Genomic DNA, 20,443 nt, shown 5'->3' on the forward strand with positions numbered 1-20,443 from the left:
GAGTTGCAGCTCCGCTGATGATTTAAACTACTTCGCAGACAACAACTAAACGTACACCAACAAAAACTAAACCCTCGATCCCATTGATAACAATAACACCCAAAAACAATAACAACAACAAAGATACATACAATAACAAAGATGCTAACAACAAAAGCAAAATCATTAACATTGACACAAATAAAATCAAAAATAGTGAAGCTAGTATTAACAATAACAATAATACATAACAATAATAATACATAACAAAAAAAACATAACAATGATAAAACATAAGAATAATAACAAGAGCAATGAAACTATCAACAGCAATAACTTTTATGATACCGACAACAAAACTAATATCAATTACAATACACTAGTAATAACATTAGCAATAAAACCCGTGTTGAGAAATTCTTCGGATTTAAACATAAGAAATCGTCGGTTTTCATCGCTTTTACTTCGCCAAAACCGATCAAAGCCCTTACGTTTTTTTCGTCGTTTTGATCGGTTTTCGTCGGTATTTTAACGTGAGAATCGTCGGTTTTTGCCATTCAAAAAATCTCACAAAACGGACAGTCCCTGCCAGGATTTGAACCTTGGGACCCTATATTACTAGCCACCTTCTCATCCACTGCACCACTTGTCACTTAGTTTTATGCTATTTCTTTTGTATTTAAAACAAATTGAGACTGACAATACCGACAAAAAACGACGATAATCGACAATTCTTACTGCCAAAACCGACAATACCGACGAAAACTACGCTAATCGACACTTCTTACATCAAATACCGACAATACCGACGAAAACGTGGATAATCGACATTTCCTACATAAAAAACAGACGAAATCGGCAAAAGTCGACCAAAAACGACAGTTCTTGCTTCGATTTCGTCGCAATTTCTCACCCCGGGAAATAAAAACTAACAATGGCACTAGTAAAAACAACCGTACTAACAATGACAATGCTAACATCAATAACAATAACACTAAGATTAACAATAAAAATGACACTAGTAATAACACTATCACTCACCAAACCTGCAACTCTGTTCATCTACTAAGCAGCTTTGCTAAGAACAATAACACTTACACTAGACGCTGTAATAAAAGCTTTGTTAATAAAGAGCGATCACAGATTGATGATAGGAAAGGCCTATCGAAAAAATAGCAATCAGAAAACAACGTTTTATGTCCATATGGTACTCTTTGTTTTGCTACTGATGCTGTAGTAGTTCATTTTTGAAAGTTTCATCCTAGAGAATCTTAAAAAAATTTTACTTAAATGTGAACCAAAAGTAACTGCTTTTATTGGTCAGGTCTATTACATAAAAAAGACCTCAATAAAATTGACATTAAAATACTCCATGAATATTCAAATCAATGCTTAATTATATATGTAAAACTTGAGCAAACAATGCTGAAAAATATATTTGCTGAATACTTGAATTACTATCTAAATGCTTACACAACACAAATATATACTTAAAGGCATACAATACTTAGGCACATTTTTATAGTTTTAAAAATATTAGTTTTTTTATAACATAGGTTATTTCATAAAATCGGTACTTTTGTAAAATCGTCGTTTTTAGCGTCGTTTTTAGAATTGTTAATATATCAATATTTTTTGGTATAATTATTACTAAAAAAATTGTCTGGATATATACAGAAATATAAAAGCCAGATGTTGACTCAAAGTAAGACTCTTTACGAACTAATTAATACAAAAAGGCAATTCTGATCTGATAAAATATTTTCTGATGAATATAAAAAAAATTATATGAAAATGTTCAAGAGAATAATGGATATTTTCAACTATAGTTTTATTAAAAGAACAGTCATCAAATTAAAACGAAAATTTATCTTTGTCGGTATAATTTGATTAGTGATATATATGTTAAAATTGTTTCTAAACCAACAACAATAACAGGCAATGGAATTGCGGCTTCGCTGATGAGTCAAACTGCTTCGCAGACATCTACTAAACGTAAAGCAACAATAACTAACCCACGGTCCCATTGATAACAATAACACGTAAAATCAAAAACAATAACAATGATACCAACACTAAATTTGATGCTAACATTAACATTAGCAAGTCGCTAACATTGACATTAACAATATCATTAACAGTATCATTATAAATGACACCAGTAATGACCATAGCAATAATAATACATAAAAATGTTAAAACATAACAATTATAACAAGAACAATGATACTATCGAAAGCAATAACATAAATAATATCGATTACAAGGACGCTAGTAATAACATTAGTAAAAACAATAAAACTAACATTCACACTAGTGATAACAATAATAATGATACTAACAATAACGATAACAAAAACACTAAAAACAACGACAACAATCACACTAGTAATAAGACTATCAATCAGCAAAGCTGCAACTCTGTTCATTAGGAAGCAGCTTTGCTATGAACATTAAGACTAACACCAGACGCTGTAAAAAAACGTTTTATTAGTAAAGAGATACGACAGTTTGATGTTAACTAAGACCTATAAAAGAAATGCCATTCAAAAAAATTAAATGTCCATACGGTACAAATTGTATAGCTACAATTTAGAGATCAATGCATATTAAAAACCTTCATCCTTTCAAAGCCCCAAAATTTTTTACTTTCTGTGAACGAAATAATTATTGTTCTTATTGGTCAAATCTACTATATAAATTAGACCCGAATAATTTTCAAATTATTTTAATTCATTAATTTTTAAGACAATGCTTAAGTATATATGCAAATTTAAAGCATACAATGATGAAAACTATTAGTGCTAAAAACATGAATTACTATCTAAATATATCCATAAAAGCGTACAATAACTATACCAACTGATACTAACAATAACAAAGATGCGAACAACAACAACAATATCACTAACATTGATACAAATAAAATCAAAAATAATGAAGCTAGTATTAACAATAACAATAATACATAGCCAAAAAAATACGTAACAATAAAAAAACACAACAATGATAAAACATAAGAATATAAACAAGAACAATGAAACTATCAACAGCAATAACTTTATGATACCGACAACCCAACTAATATCAATTACAATGCACTAGTAATAACATTAGCATTTAAAATAATACTAACAATGACACTAGTAAAAACAACGGTACTAACAATAACAATGCTACTATCAATAACAATAACACTAAGATTAACAATAACAATGACACTAGTAATAAGACTATCAGTCACTGTTCATCTACTATGCAGCTTTGCTAAGAACAATAATACTGACACTAGGCGCTGTAATAAAAACTTTTTTAATAATGAGAGATCAAAGATTGATGATAAAAAGACCTATCGAAAAAATAGCAATCAGAAAACAACGTTTTATGTCCATATGGTACTCTTTGTTTTGCTACTGATGCTGTAGTAGTTCATTTTTGAAAGTTTCATCCTAGAGAATCTTAAAAAAATTTTACTTAAATGTGAACCAAAAGTAACTGCTTTTATTGGTCAGGTCTATTACATAAAAAAGACCTCAATAATATTGACATTAAAATGCTCCATGAATATTCAATTCAATGCTTAATTTTATATGTAAATTTTGAGCAAACAATGCTGAAAAATATATTTGCTGAATACTTGAATTACTATATAAATGCTTACACAACACAAATATATACTTAAAGGCATACAATACTTAGGCACATTTTTATAGTTTTAAAAATATTAGTTTTTTTATAACATAGGTTATTTCATAAAATCGGTACTTTTGTAAAATCGTCGTTTTTAGCGTCGTTTTTAGAATTGTTAATATATCAATATTTTTTGGTATAATTATTACTAAAAAAAATTGTCTGGATATATACAGAAATATAAAAGCCAGATGTTGACTCAAAGTAAGACTCTTTACGAACTAATTAATACAAAAAGGCAATTCTTATCTGATAAAATATTTTCTGATGAATATAAAAAAAAATTATATGAAAATGTTCAAGAGAATAATGGATATTTTCAACTATAGTTTTATTAAAAGAACAGTCATCAAATTAAAACGAAAATTTATCTTTGTCGGTATAATTTGATTAGTGATATATATGTTAAAATTGTTTCTAAACCAACAACAATAACAGGCAATGGAATTGCGGCTTCGCCGATGAGTCAAACTGCTTCGCAGACATCTACTAAACGTAAAGCAACAATAACTAACCCACGGTCTCATTGATAACAATAACACGTAAAATCAAAAACAATAACAATGATACCAACAATAAATTTGATGCTAATATTAACATTAGCATAGTCGCTAACATTGTCATTAACAATATCATTAACAGTATCATTATAAATGACACCAGTAATGACCATAGCAATAATAATACATAACAATATTAAAACATAACAATTATAACAGAAACAATGATACTAACGACAGCAATAACATTAATAATATCGATTACAAGGACGCTAGTAATAACTTTAGTAAAAACAATAAAACTAACATTCACACTAGTGATAAAAATAATAATGATACTAACAATAACGATAACAAAAACACTAAAAAACAACGACAACAATCACACTAGTGATAAGACTATCAATCAGCAAACCTGCAACTCTGTTCATTAGGAAGCAGCTTTGGTATGAACATTAAGACTAACACTAGACGCTGTAAGTAACGTTTTATTAATAAAGAGATATCACAGTTTCATGTTAAATAAGACCTATAAAACAAATGCCATTCAAAAAATTTAAATATCCATACGGTACTAAATGTATAGCTACAATTGAGAGATCAATGCATATTGAAATCTTTCATCCTTGCAAAGCAACAATTTTTTTTTACTATTTGTGAACCAAATAGGTATTGTTCTTTTTGGTCAAATCTATTACATAAACTAGACTTGAATAATTTTCACATTAATTTAATTCATGTGTTTTTAAGTCAATACTCAAGTATATATGCAATTTTTAAGCCTACAATGATGAAAACTTTATTTGCTGAAAACATGAATTACAATCTAAATATATACTTAAAAGCGTACAATAACAAAGCATATATTTTGTTGTTTTAAAAATATCAGTTAAATTTATATATCATTTTTTAAATACTTTTGTAAAATCAATATTTTCGGCGTTGTTTCTGGGAAAATTTAAAAATTTTTAAAATCAAAATTTTTTTGGATAAAAAATATTAAAAATCATGTCTGGATATTTCATTTGAAAACATATTCTTTATTTTAACTCTTTGTATGAAGAAATATATATCTATTTGATAATATACAAATAATCTAATTTTTATGAGGTATATGGTGTATTTGAATAACTTACATATACAGCGAATTTACACTTCGGGTTATTGTACTGTTTACCCAAGTGTTGGATATCATTTTTTACTCGATTCTTTATTGCATATAAACAAGAATTTTTTCTTCCCTTAGTTTATTCCAACATTCTCTCCTATGACCATTTTTACCATTATCACATTTCAATTTCAATTTTTTTATGTATGAAAGTACATGATGGCTTACACAACAAACAATAATGTAGTAGTGCATATCTGTTATAATTGAAATATGATTTGGGATTTGAGAAGAGAACTAACTAGACAGCAATTAAGTGATGAACATTTAACACAATCAGATGTTTACTTGAGAGAAAAAACGCGTGAAAATATTTTTATATGTTCAGATTGAAATGAAGAATTTAATTGTCAAGGAGCATTAACTACTCATGAATAGTCACAATAGAATTTTTCAGCAGAAGAAAAGGAAAGCGAATATATATTAGAATCTATTCGTAATGTCAAATAATTTTTATTAGAGATTGTGGAGAACATTTTGCTAAGGATTTAAATCAAGTTGTTAACTCAATTTACTACCTCTATTACAATAACTTACCTCTGTATGTTTAAGTTAGGCTATCAATTTGAACATTCTGGAGTTTTAGAAGTTAGATATATAAGATTGCAGCTCATTGTGATCATAAGAACGTAAGAACACAAGCGGAATGATTCACTTGCTGGATACCAATTAGATGGTATAGATATTAATCATTGGTTAGATTTTGAAAGGCAGACATATGAAATTTATGGCTAGGATTTTGAATTTCTCTTTGTAGTAAATATACATTTAAACTTTGAACCAACTATGCTATTTATGGGATATTATATAGAACTACCTACTGATCAAAGAACTGAAGCAAAATTGAATATTCGAAATTATGTATGTAATTGCTTAAGACTAAATATGAAAAATGCATTATAAGCAAGTGAAGAACATGCAACTCGTAAAAACAGACCTAAAGATAATTTAGTTGAAGATTGGGAAGCATCTGAAAAAGATAATTACAATTATAAAAAAATACAAAAAAAATAAAATTAATATGGGGCAATACAGCCACTAGGCAATGGTAAATTAAATTATCAAAATCAGCTATTGCTAACAGAAAAGATAGAAGAGTTGCTAGACTATTAGTTTGGGTTGGTCACTGAGCATTGACTAGGAATTTAGAGGAATTATTAGAAATTTCAAGTAGTACTTATTGCAAGTCATGGTATTGTGTAACATGTCCATATTGGTATTGTTCAGGGAATTGATACAAAAATTAAATGGTCAAGTACTCACACCTAATATAAATTGTCCTAGAAAAAAAGATTAGTTTCCTGAAGGAATATGAAAGGCAAGAAGCAAACAGAATTGTATATTGTGGAAAAGAAAGATTTATTGTAGCTATAGAGTCAACTAGAATTTATTATATAAAATTTGAACCTGTAATAGTGGCAGCTGATTAAAATTTCATAAAGTCTGACAAGATTACTTGGGATTAGATTGTAATAAAAGATTTATTAGTGATTTACTAGCAATTGACCCTAAGTATAACTGCAAATATAACAAATATAGCAAAAAATGGTTTTTAAAAAAGAAGATAAATTGTATCGTGAGTCAAATAGAATGTGTCAAATAGAACAGGTATTCATAGGGGTCCTGCATTTGTTATATGTTACCGTGGTTATAAACACTTAACCTCCATATCGATTGCATCTCATAATATTAGTGGCCATGACTTCAATCAAATATTAATTGAGATATACAAACAAAACAATGCTAAAAACAAAAGTATGAGTACTGACAGTTGCTAATGGTAAGGCTAAGGTGGTTTGTGTTGGTTGTTTAAAGTTTTTAGATGGTAATAAGTTTTTCAGTGTAAGCCTTGATAACATTGTATGTATGCCAGGCATTATGTATTATGAATACAATGGAATAGAGGGTTATAGTAGAAGTCTAGTTGATCTAAGAACCGAAGACATCAGTTTATCATTAACAGAAAATTTACCATCACAAGAACATTATGACAATTTTAACAAAGAGTTTAGACAAAAGATGTGACCTAACTCTAGAGTACTAAAAAAATGATTTCAATATATTGAGTCATTGTTTAAATGAATTGGATAAAATGGGTATGAGAGAATTTGAGCTTGATCCTTTAAACTATGTTCGTGGTTTTGCTAATGATTGTTAATTAAAGATGAGTGATGTTAAATCAGATACTTGAAAAGATACTCAAAAGCTATTTGATTTGGATAATAATAATGGATGTGGTATATGTGGAGTTATGGATGATAGGTATGTTTGCTGTGCTGACAAGATAATTTTATTTGAAGATTCTAATAATCTATATGATTTCGTAATGATGCAAAAGTTACATCATAAAGAGTTTGGGTTTGAAAACGCAAGGTTTGACGAGATAATAAATACTAGTAAAGATAGTGGATAGGGTCATTGGGTTATTGCTGACATTGCGTAGAGTAATGAGTGCAAAGATGAAACGAGAATATATCCGCTAATAATAATTAGAAGAGAATTTGAAGACTGTCTGTCGGATTCTATAAAAAGAAAGAATGGTTTCTGTAAGAGCGTGAAGTTCATAAATTTGAATATGTCCTTAATTATAGTATGCTGAAGTTGAACTGTGCTCAAAGTTAACTTTATATTCCAAATGATATAAAGATAAGATCTGAGCTGAAACAAAGGATGAAAACGATATGTGGCAAAGTTTGTGTCACCATTTAATTGGAGGAGGGTAGGAAAACATCGAACTTCTCTCAGTCTAAATTTTTACATAATGAAAAAAATATTACGATAATTGTTTTTAAATCAACTTATAAGAATGTTAATAGATGTGATCATTACACAAATTTTGAATGCTTGAAAGAAAAGAATAGAGTGTGAATCAACTGTATATCTTGCGGATATTATTTCTGAACAGAGTAAAAAATAAATATATGAACTGCTCGTTGATGTACCCGAACCCAATCTCAAAAATTCAAATTTACGTTATACAGATACTGATAGATTCGTATTGAGTTTCGCTAATGGCAGTGTCAATAATAAACACATGGATCTAAGTAATCTTGATACACCAGATAAGACTAATAGTAAATATCCTGGTGAGTTTAAACACGAGTCTGGTAGTGTATTTATGAACAAGGTTTTGTGAAAAAGATCAAAATTATATAATATTAGTAGTTGTGTTGGTGTAGAGAACGGTATTAGGAGAGAAATTATTGATGAATGTGATGATTACTATAAAGAAAGCGTTGCAACCGAACGTCGAAAACAAAAAGTAAATGATAGGAGGCTATCAACGTTACAAGAAAAGAAGAGTTTAAACATATTTGATGATAAACGGTTTTATAAAAAATATATTAGGATTTACTTTCACAATAAGAAAGAATACTTATTTAGAAAAGATAAATTGAATATGGAGCTTGGTTTAGGCACACTAAATAACGATGAAAAATTGGTTAAATTTTGGATAATTAATTATGAAGTAGATAGTATGATCAAGGTCTTGCTCGTTTAAACAAAGCTTCTAGCATAAGAAAAATCGATTCGATGAAATAAGTTCAGGTCTACTATCAGACTTTGACTGTGGTAAACCCTCAGATTTATTTAGGTTTATGCTTAGTACTATGTTTAATTTTATTAACATTACTTTGTTCTGATCAATATAAATTTGTTCTTTTTTATTATTTTATTTTTATTTTTTTATTATATTATTTCTTTCAAGGATACTAAAATACTGAAAATGTTCATGTACCAGTTTTAAATGAAATAAATCAGTAACATTATCTGATGCTGTCAATGAAGCAGAAAATTTAAAAGACTTCTTAAAAAATGTTGGTAAAGCAGAAGATAATTTTGGAAACAAAGTTGCTGAAAAACCAGTCAGAGTATTAGAGATAGCTAGTAATAATGATACATCAATAGCAACTAAGAATCCAGCGAGAGTATTATCATGAATTCTTGATTTATTCAAATTTGCTAATAGTGGAGAAGGTATATAATTATTACAAAACGGTAGAAAATTATAATTAGCTACGAAAAAATGGAAAAACTTTTCACATTAATTTATGCCAATTTCTTGAGTATGAGTCTTGAAAACATATCAAAATCATTGGGATGCGAAAGCAACACATTATATTGTATGAAAATTTTGAAATAGGAGACATGTAAAAATTTTTGTTCTTCTAAGAGCAGAAGGTTGATTATAAATCAACATTATCGAGAAAGTTACCATCAAAAGAAAATGTTGACAATTTTAACGAAGAGAATAGACAAAAGACGTGAGTTTTACTCTAGAGTATATAAAGAATGATGTCTTTATATTGAATTATTGTCTAAATGCATTGGTTAAAATGGTTATAAGAGAATTTGTACCTGATACCATAAACTATGATAGTCTTCCTGTTTATACAAATGATTATTGGTTAAAGATGAGGGGTGTTAAAATATATACATGACAAGATATTCGAAATATTATAAGGATTATTTGGATTATAAAAAGAGAGGTGGTATATGAGGGGTTATGTGTGATTGTTATGTGTGCTGTAATAAAAGGAAGTTTTTGTATTATATGCTAGTATTCAATATGGTTACGCAATGATGCATAAATTACCTTGTAGAGAGTTTGGGTAGGAAAAACTAAGTTCAGAATAGTGAAAGCTAGTAATGATAGTGTTTACGGTTATTGGCTTATTGCTAATATTGAGTATGCTGATGAGTGAAATATTAAACAAGACACTATCAACCAATAACACTTGAAAGAAATGTTGAAGACTATCAGTAGGGTTATATGAAAAGAACGAAGGTTTCTGGTAAGAGTAAGAAGTTTATAGCGGATCAAAAAGATAAACTCAAATATGATGTTCATTATTGAAAGTTGAAGTTGCATGTGAAAATGGGTTCAAATAAACTAAAAATCATTGAGTGATTAAATTTAAACAAGATTATATATGAAGAGATTATATTCAGAAAACTACAAAAAGGAGAGCTGAAACAAATATTGGAAAAGATTCGTTGAAAAAGATAAACAACCATATATTTGGAAGGTTGTATGAAAAGATTGAATTTTTGTCAGACTATAACTTATATGATGAAGAAATTTTGAACGGTGTTAGTTAAACAACATGTAAGAAGATTACTAGATATGATGATTATACATTGGTTGAATGCTTGAAGAAGGTAGTACAGTATGATTCTCCTGTATATCTCTGCGTTACTATTTTAAAAATGAGTAAGTTACATATGTATGTAATTTTCAATGATCAAATTGAACCCACTGTCAAGAATTTAAAAATTTACTTTATAGATACTGATAGTTTCGTATTGAGTTTTACTAGTGGTAGTGTTGATAAAAACAACTCTTTGATCTAAATAATCTTTTATACCTGATTTGACTAATAATAAAGCTCTCGGTATGTTTAAACTTGAGCTTGGTTGTTAAGTTATGGATGACTACATAGGAATAATGTCAAAACTATACAATATTAATGGTTGTGCGAGAGAAACGTTGTTAAGAGAAACGTATTAGGAGGAGAAATTAAAGGGACGGATGTAATGATTACTATAAAACTTTAAATTCTGCAAAAAAAAAACATTTGTAACCGAACATGGAACACAGAAATGAAATGATACGATGCTTACAGTAAGTCAAGAGAAGACGAGTTTAATATATTTGATGATAAAAGATATTATGTAAATAATACTAAGCGTTAACCTCATGATAAAAATTACTACTTAATTAGAAATGGTAAAGTGAATATGGTGATTGAGTTAGGCATACAAATTAGTGATGAAATAATGGATAATCTTTGGAAGATCAATTATGAAAAAGATGATTTGATTAATGTTTACAATGATTGGCCTGTTTTAACAAAGTCTTCAACATAAATAATATTAAGTTTCATTCTGATAGATGAAATAAGTTTAGGTCTAGTGACAGCCGTTGCCTGTGGTAAACACTTTGATTTAGGATCAGGTTTAGAATTAGAATTATGATTAGGAATAGCTTTATTTTTAACAACTGTTTTGTTTCGTTTTGTTCACTTTTAATGAATCAAAGTAACAGGATTTCAAAAGTTTAAAAACTGTTTGTATTGTATTTTATTGGTGGTAGAAATTATTCTGGTATTACTAATAATTATTAGTCAAGTGAATGTACAAAATTTGAAAGAAATAAATCAATGACAGTATCTGATGCTGTTATTGGAGCAGAGGAATTAAAAGATTTTCTCAAAAATGTTTGTAAAGCAGAAAATAAGAAACCACAATCCAAAAGTCCAGTAAAAGACTTAGAGCTAATTATATCGACACATCGACAGCAACTAAGTGTTTTGCGAGAAAATTATCATTACCTGATAATTTAATCAAATTTTCTCATACTGGTGATGACACAGAAGTTGTTCAAAAGGGTAGAATTTTATACTTTGCTACAAACAAAAAAAGATAATTATTAATATTAACTATTTGTTAGTTTTATTTCTAATATTGATTATCTATACTACACTCAATATAATCTATATATTATTTTATTTTAATATTAGATTATCGAATGATTGTATTAAAAAATTTTTGCTACTAAAAATTTTTTATAACTAATTACCACTAAATTGATTTAAAAAACATTTAACATACTCCTCTTACTCTTTTCAAAATCAATATTTATCTTTTTGAGTTACTATACTCCTTATTAGCTAAATCCGTACCAATATTCGACAGAGAACATATTTTATTAAACTAATCACTGAACTCTTTCGGTAGAATATTAGTCTGTAAAAATTTTGTTTCTTTTTTATTATTTACTGTTTCCGATAGCGATCCATTTACAGTTGCTGACAAATTAATGTGGTCCTGAATAATTTAAACCTATACTGTTGCTGCAACAGATGTTGCTGTTGCTGTTGTTGCTATTGTTGTTAAAAGAATTTCTACCATCTTAGGTATGCTAAAATAAATTATTCAATTATTTAGCAGATTAATATAGTTTAATGTCTCAGTTTCACAGTAGTTTTTTTATATCTCCTATCGTATTGCTATTAAATCCTTTATTTGCTTTAATTTTGTGGTTCTTTAACAGCTCGTTTACTGTTGTTAGATTTTGATGTAGTAATTTCTGCACTTGATGCTGTTGATTATTTCATTTTATATAGGAAGAAAATAACTTTCAATTTGTTTAATCCAATTTTCCTGATTAGAACCATAAAGCATCTCTAGTCTTGATTGTTCATTGTTGAAAATTAGTTGACAAATATTGATTGAATTATTATCCTTCTAATCATTGGATTGTTTTCTTCCGTTTTCATCTAAAAACATCATCTAAACGAACATTAAATATACTTTCTTGATAAAAATCATAATTCATCTCTAATTTACATTATAAAACTAGCGATATTATTTATTGAATTCTTGTCTTTCTAAGGGATGGATTTTTTATTTAAATTCTCTCAACACACGAGTGACCATATCATCCAAACGAATTTCAGTTACGTTTCGAATAAACCTATTATTATCAAACTCATGTTTAATTGGTTTTTGTAGTGACAGCTGTACTAGCAACTTAATTACAATGTTGAACAACAAATTTTCAATCTCAGCGAATTTTTTTTCGGCGAGGTAATTATTTTATTTTTGTTTTTTGATAAATTATCAATTGTTTTTTTATCAATTGATTACTTGAGTAGATATTAACTTTAGTATTTGATTGACTTATTTTAACTTCTTCAAACAATCTTTTTCCCAATTCGTTTGTATTGTTGAATAATATATTGATTTTATTATTGCATGTTTTTAAGTCGTTCTCACAATACTCTTTTTAACATTATCCAAAGCATTAGTAGGTTCTTAAGTATATGTTAATCATTCATGAAAATACTCTCATTATATTCGAAGAATAACTAGTGTGCTTTATTCTTTGTTAGATTGTCTGCCTGCTTTAATAATACCTATTTTGTTTGTTTCAGTCTGTTTCTTTTCATTTGCATCTAAAAAAATTTCATGCGATTCTAAATTTTGTTATTCGATTCGAAGTCAAATGGAAATTTTAGTAAATTTTGTTCTTGAAGGTTGACTTCTATTATTTTGCATTTCTGTCTTTTTTAATGTTGATGGTTGTTTTCAGGTTGTGTTAGTGTCAGTTTCTTCAAAATGGTCTCATGCATCAATAGGTGTCATTTCCATAGCTCAATGAATGTTTTTGTGAGGTGTTATATTAGAATCAATAAGTACCATCACCATTTATAAACCTTGATTTACTAATTATATGAAATACTAAATCTGTCAATAAGTACTGCTTTCAAATTACTATCGGTTGTTTATTATTCATTTTTATCTTCTTCAAGTAAAGAACCAAAAGTTTTAAAAAGTATTATAAAACTCATTACCGATATCAGCCCAAATTTTTCTGGTGTTCTACTATCTTTTAAAATTGTCTTAAAAACAATAGATATAGTTATAACTGATTTACTCATTAAATGTATAGTCTAGGCATACCTAGTTATTATATCTACGCCGTGTCAATATAAGTTTAAAATTAATAACATATTTACTTGAAAAATGACTTATCACTTAAATCAACCGACCATGTTTAATCTTTGTATAAGGATATTATTCTATCTCTTTTCAACTTTGTTTTTGGGCGAAAACTTCTTTAGCTAATTTTCATCAACGAAGTTTTTGCCATAACTAGCATTCCAGCAACTCTGTTCATTTACAATAAAAACTGTCTATTTGTTTTTGAGTAATATTATTCGTTGATTATAGTTGTCTAGATATTTTTAACATCTTATCATGTAATACATCATCTCGTGATTTTGTTCCTATTACAATTATTTCTAATCTTTCTACTAAATAACTTGGTTTAGTTGATCACTATATCTAAATTTTTCTTTTCACTCTTGTAAACAATGTCTTCACTACTTGAATCTCTTCTCTTGCTATTGCCCTTTCTAATAAACATCTAACAATACTTGATCTATTACTTCTAGAGCTTGATTTTTTGTGTGTAATTGAAGTAAATCCGATGTTTCTTTATTATTTTTTTCCGTTACATATTTGTGAGTGCCAAACATTTGGTGAAGACCATATAACTATAATTTTTTTCGCGAATATTGTCTTTTGCTTTTATACCATCAGATTCTAAAGATATGTCTATTTCAATCATTTTAATGTTGCTTGAATATGCTTGAACTTGTTTTAAATCTATGTGTTCTTTTGTTTTTTTCCACATTTCTAATAGGATTCCTATCATCTCAATTTCAACTGTAAACTTATTACACTTGTAATCATTTATGGTTAAGTTTAATGGATTTTTTGTTTTTTCCAATGCTTAGAATATTTCATTTTGATTAGGTAAACATTGCATCATTCAAGTTGATTGATCGTTAATTGCTGATTTTGTTACTGTTTCCGTTTACGGATCAAATATTTCTTCTAAATTATCTTAACATTCTTTTCGTCTTAGTGTATCTTCTAATCTTTCTTTTCTGTTTTTCTACATTTCTAATTTTTATTGTTATTTCTAGTTTATTATTCTTTGATTTTGAGAAATACCACAATACTAAGTGAATTTTTATTATTTTTAACTTTCTAGATAAATATTTTATGAATGCATTTTGTATGATTAGATAGAGTAAATCCTAAGCTAAATTTCAACAACACAAGAATTTTCTGCGAAACAGTTTCACTGATAGTCAAAAACAAATTTTAATATATTCATGAAAACAACAAAAATATGTCAATTTTTCACTTATTATTTTAATAACTCTGTGATAATTATTGTTTTATGAAGCATTTTGTATCAAAGGAAAGAGAAAAAATTAGGCTAATTTTTGTTAATTATTATGAAACTATTGCTCATTGTTTCGTCAGATCGCAGATGCGTTTATATCTTGAAGTTCAGGAATATTCACTTACTGGAAACCTGTGAAATTACAAATCTGAACCAGAGTTCAATGAGTCTCATGAATTTTTTGAAAACGAGAACATCAGAAATTTTTTTGACCGAGCTGAATCTGATTACAATTTTTGTGAGATCTTTGTAGTGGAATTTTGAGTGAAATCAGAAGCGGGTATGAAGTACTCAGAATTCCAGATCCAGATACCCAAAACATCCCAAACGTTGATTGTTGAAAAAAAAAATATTTGCCTCTTTCTTTTTAGGCTTTATTACGCTGATAACGTTGTGCCTCATAACCCATAAGCGGGTGTGAAGCTCTCAGCATTCCAATTCCTTAATTTTTTGAAAACCTAAAGTTCTCGTACTAAGTGGAGAAGAAATTGAATATATTTTCAATGAAATAAGTAGTCTTAGGAGAATTTTTTGTGGAATTTTGATCTCATTCAATCGAAAATCTCATTCAAAAGTCTGATCCAATTTTTCGTGAAGTCCTTTTGGTGCAATCATGGTTGCTTCGGAAACCCATAAGTGGGCATGAAGCTATCAGCATTCCAAGTATAGATTCCCTGATTCTTGTACTTTTGTCAACCTGTCAATGTGTTAACCGAAAAACTCTAAACAATAAGTGTAGGTTTTGTTTGACAAAAATCAATTGTGTGCTTTTTCATCCATTAGCGGCAGATAAACACAGAAAATGTGTAACCCATTAGTAGGATCAGACTCCTCCACATTCCAATTACATGTTCTTTTCAAAACTTATCATTGTCGTATAACAAGTGGCAGAAGTTGCATAGTTTGCACAAGTTTCCTTGAAATAAGTAGTCTTAGGAGAAACATTGGGAGTTTTGACGGAACTGAATATGATTATATTTCTTTTTTGAAATCAGTGTGACGAAATTTTGATCACTTCAAAAACCCATAAGCGGGTATAAATTTCTTGGCATTCCCATGTCAGATTCCCCAATACTCCCAATTTTGGGTCAAAAACTCCCAATTTTTAACCTCTTCACAATTAAAAAAAGTTAAAGTTTTGTTTGATGAATATGGAGTTGGTGCTTTTTCCCATTATTGGCTCAGAAATACCATAAAATGGTGTAGGCTATGAATAGTAAAATTGCCAGTGCTTCAAAAATCAAAAACGGGACTGAAGCTCAAATGTTTCCATTTTCGTGTTCTTTTCAAAACTTATCATCATCGTGTTACGTAGAACAGAAATTGTATTATCATTTTACAATTAAATAAGTAATCTCAGGAGAAATCTTGGAGTTTTATTCCGAACTGATAAATGCTTTACTTTACTTTTCAAAAAGAAATCTTGGAAATATTTTGATTTTTTTTACAAGAAAACTGGATCTGAATATCATTTTTAAATGCTGATTGCAAATTATTCAAACCTTTTGGCTCCAGTTGCAAATTTCTCCGCGAAAATTGCAAACCCTACAAATTTTTACCGCGAAATTCAACGCTTATCTTAAATTCGCAGGATCTATCATTGATTTATGTGACAGGAGGTGAAAGGTTCGAACAAGTGTACAGCTATTTTATTTTCTTATTCTGTGAATGAGAAATTTCTACTATTCGGTGAATGCAGTTAACAAAATTTGTCACTGCTAGAAACCGCAAAACTTACAAAAATTCAATGCATTCAACTCTAAAAGATGCTGGCGCTTCGCGGTGAAAAATGTTCTTTTCACCGCTACTCACCGCTAATTATACATTATTTTTTGACCAAACCTCGAAACGGGAAGATCAGCGGTGAATAACGCTGAGAAAAATTTTTTTTTCACCGCAAAGCGCCAGCATCTTTTATTGTCGAATGAGTTTTTTTTTTAGGTAAAACGAACGAGATTTGCAGTTTTTAGCGGTGAAAATTTTTTTTTTTGCACGGGTTTGAAACTCTCACCTCCTGTATGTCTTAGCAAAATTCTTATTCCACTGCGCCATCCCTCACTTACGTGAATGATATTTCCTGGGAATTTAAGTTAAGCGGTTTTAAAATTTTAGCGGTGAAATTTTTTTCACTGCATCCTGGTAGCACTGAAAACTTTTTTTGCACCGCATCCTGGTAGCGCTAGCGCTGAAAAGTTTTTTTCACCGCATCCTGGTAGCGCTGAAAATTTTTCTTTCACCACTACAGCGGTGGAGAAAAACTTTTCACTGCTCAAACGTTTCCTTCACCGCTTTCATCACATTGAGCGCAAATCTTACACTTTTATACAAATTCACAGCAAATCTTACATCTTTTAGCGAATTTTAACGGTGACAAATCGAACCTGTAAGTGAGTTTTTGACATTTGCTCTGTAATAGGGGCTCGCTTTAGGCAAGTACAATAGAATATGTCTGATTATCATCAACTTATCCAATTGTTTTTTTTGGACTGGTTTTGTGACAATTTGATACATCTGCTCCATGATCTCATCGTCATTATTCTTTCGTATACAGTTGAACCCATTTAATGTTTTGTACCTTATATATTTATATGTATATATATATATATATATATATATATATATATATATATATGTGTGTGTGTGTGTGTGTGTGTGTATACTTAAATATATATATATATATATATATATATATATATATATATATATATTATATATATTATATATATGTAAAAAAATATAAAATATTCATATATATATATATATATATATATATATATATTAATTTAGTTTCCCTAGTAATTACGCCAGCATGTAACTGTCTGTATGAATAACGTTATGTATGTTTCTGTGTGTTTGTATATTTATGTTTGAATGCAACCATGAATTTAATTTTGAATGTATAATTATTTGAAAACAAGTATTTTTGTGTGTCTGTGTGTTTGTCGATTGTCCTCGACAATAAAAACAATAGCAAAAAGTTTGTGCGAGAAAAATTGAGCTCGTGCTTTGTTTTCCAGCAATAGCGGCAGAGAAATGCTAGAAAATTGAGTAATCAATGAATTGTGAAATGTTTAGTGCTGCGTTCACCATAAGCGAGAATGAAGTTCTCATCTTTTTCATCATGTTTTTGGAAAAATTAGAGTTAATTTGCCTCAAACCAAAGTAATGACATATGCTAAGAATCCTGATATGATCAGTTTTCATTGCAATAAGTGCGAAAAAAATGTACTTATAATTCAGTTTTAATTATATTTTTTTCCACACTGGAGACCCTCATATGCAGCAGACAACATTCGTTGTTCCTTCGAGTGAAAGTTCTAGCCGGAAAAGTTACAACTTCTCCCAAAAATGTTTAGTAATTCAGCGGTGAATTGGAGAGGCGAGTCTCACTGCTCGAAACTAACCGTTTTGAACGACCTTCATCTGATGAAGCGTCAAGTTTTTAACTAGTGTCAACTCATTCCTCCCAACCTCTTTTTTTAATGGCTTCCTGGCCTAAGAATTCTATAGAGGATTATCAAATCGTTATTGACTTACTTTGTTCATGAAGTTAGGAGAACTTTGAAAAACTAACTTTGAAAAACATTGAAAAACAATGAAAACTAAGCTTGACAAGAAGACTTATTTAGCACTTGATTCTTTATTTGCATAGTTAGTGTTGCTGCTTTTGTTGCCATTGACGTTGTCGAGGATATTTGCATGGAATTTACAATGTCGGTATATTATTTGTAACTTTAATGGGAAAGATGGTTTGATTGATTGACTCGATAGACTTTTTTTCGGCCAAATGAACTGTTAGTTTCTGTAGGTTTAAATTAATGTGCTCAGGAAAAAGGTCAAGCTTATAGGAATCGTTACGTTCAATTATTATAAACGTGTTGACACGTGTTAATCTTTTTTTCAATTATCCATTTTTTGTTCGATGTTTAGGTTCTCTGCGTACTGTACCTCGTAAATACACATGTAAAGTGACCCAGAACATCGTGAGTACACCTGTTATGTGACCCGGAAGGTATATACCTCCTCTGGTTATACAAGTATGCGAACGCACCCCGAACGCTCGCCGAAAGCTCCCCGAACGCACCCCGAACGCGCCCCAGACGGATCCCGAAATATCCAGTATCAGTGAAAGTGGCAGTATGCACACAGTATGTAGTATGTATGTAGCTGTTTTAACTGGTAACGTGTCGTTACAGCAAAATGCATGCATTATGCATGCATTTTGCGTGCTTTTCTGACATGCTCACCATGTTTCAACAATTTCGAAATTTTCAATTCTGTTTTTACTATGAAATTACTCTGAACAGTCTTAATAGTTGTTCTGTTTTTTTTCTGGGCATAATGACCAACTTTTTTTGATGTAAATAAGCTGTTTCAGTATTTGTTTTACAAGATAATATGGAGATACTCAGGTTCAGTACTGAAACACTCTGGGTGGTAAGCCCGGTTCCCTACACATTATTTAATCCAGACCCAAACCAACTATAGGCCAGACGGACATGGGTTGCGGACAGGGGGTCTGGTGCGACCGAGCTCATACTGCGGACAAAATTTCGGTCGCATACCTCTATGTGATCCATGCCTGAGCTGTGTGTGTTCTGTGTAGACCATGCCAAATTTTCGGTCTCTTTGGGCTGGCTCACACCCGCTCTTCAGTCTGCTCGGTCTGGCCTACACTCAATCGTCGGTCTGTTTGGTCTAGCGCATACCCAACCATTGGTCTATGTTGTGTGGTTTAGACTGAAGACCGGGTATAAGCCAGACCGACGATTGGGAATGGGCCAGACCAAACATAATGAAGGTTGGGCATGAGTCAGACGAAGCGACGCAACCGAGAGTCTTTTTGCAGACTATGAGCTCGGTCACACCACACCCCCTGTCCGAGACCCAGGTTCATCTTGATCATACCTGTCTTAGGTCAAGGATTTCATCCTGGGATCGTATCAAATCTTTCCAAATACTTCAAAACAGGAAAGCCAGTTTTCCATGACAGTATTTCAAAAAAGTGGATGGTGTGGGGTAGACGAGTTGAGGGGAGTCGAGGGAGAAGAGAGGGGAGATTGTTACAGAAGCAAGAGCGAGAGGAAAAGAAGAAAAAGAAAATGAAGAAGAAGAAGAAGAAAAGAAGAAGAAGAAGAAGAAGAAGAAGAAGACGAAGAAGAAGAAGAAGCAGAAGAAGAAGAAGAAGAAGAAGAAGAAGAAGAAAAAGAAGAAAAGAAGAAGAAAAGAGAAGAAGAAGAAGAAGAAGAAGAAGAAGAAGAAAAAGAAGAAGAAGAAGAAGAAGCAGCAGAAGGAGAAGAAGAAGAAGAAGAAGAAAAAGAAGAAGAAAAAAGAAGAAGA

Source organism: Convolutriloba macropyga, chromosome 4, assembly GCF_964194025.1.
Source record: "Convolutriloba macropyga chromosome 4, txConMacr16.3, whole genome shotgun sequence".
Taxonomy (NCBI): Eukaryota; Metazoa; Xenacoelomorpha; order Acoela; family Convolutidae; genus Convolutriloba; species Convolutriloba macropyga.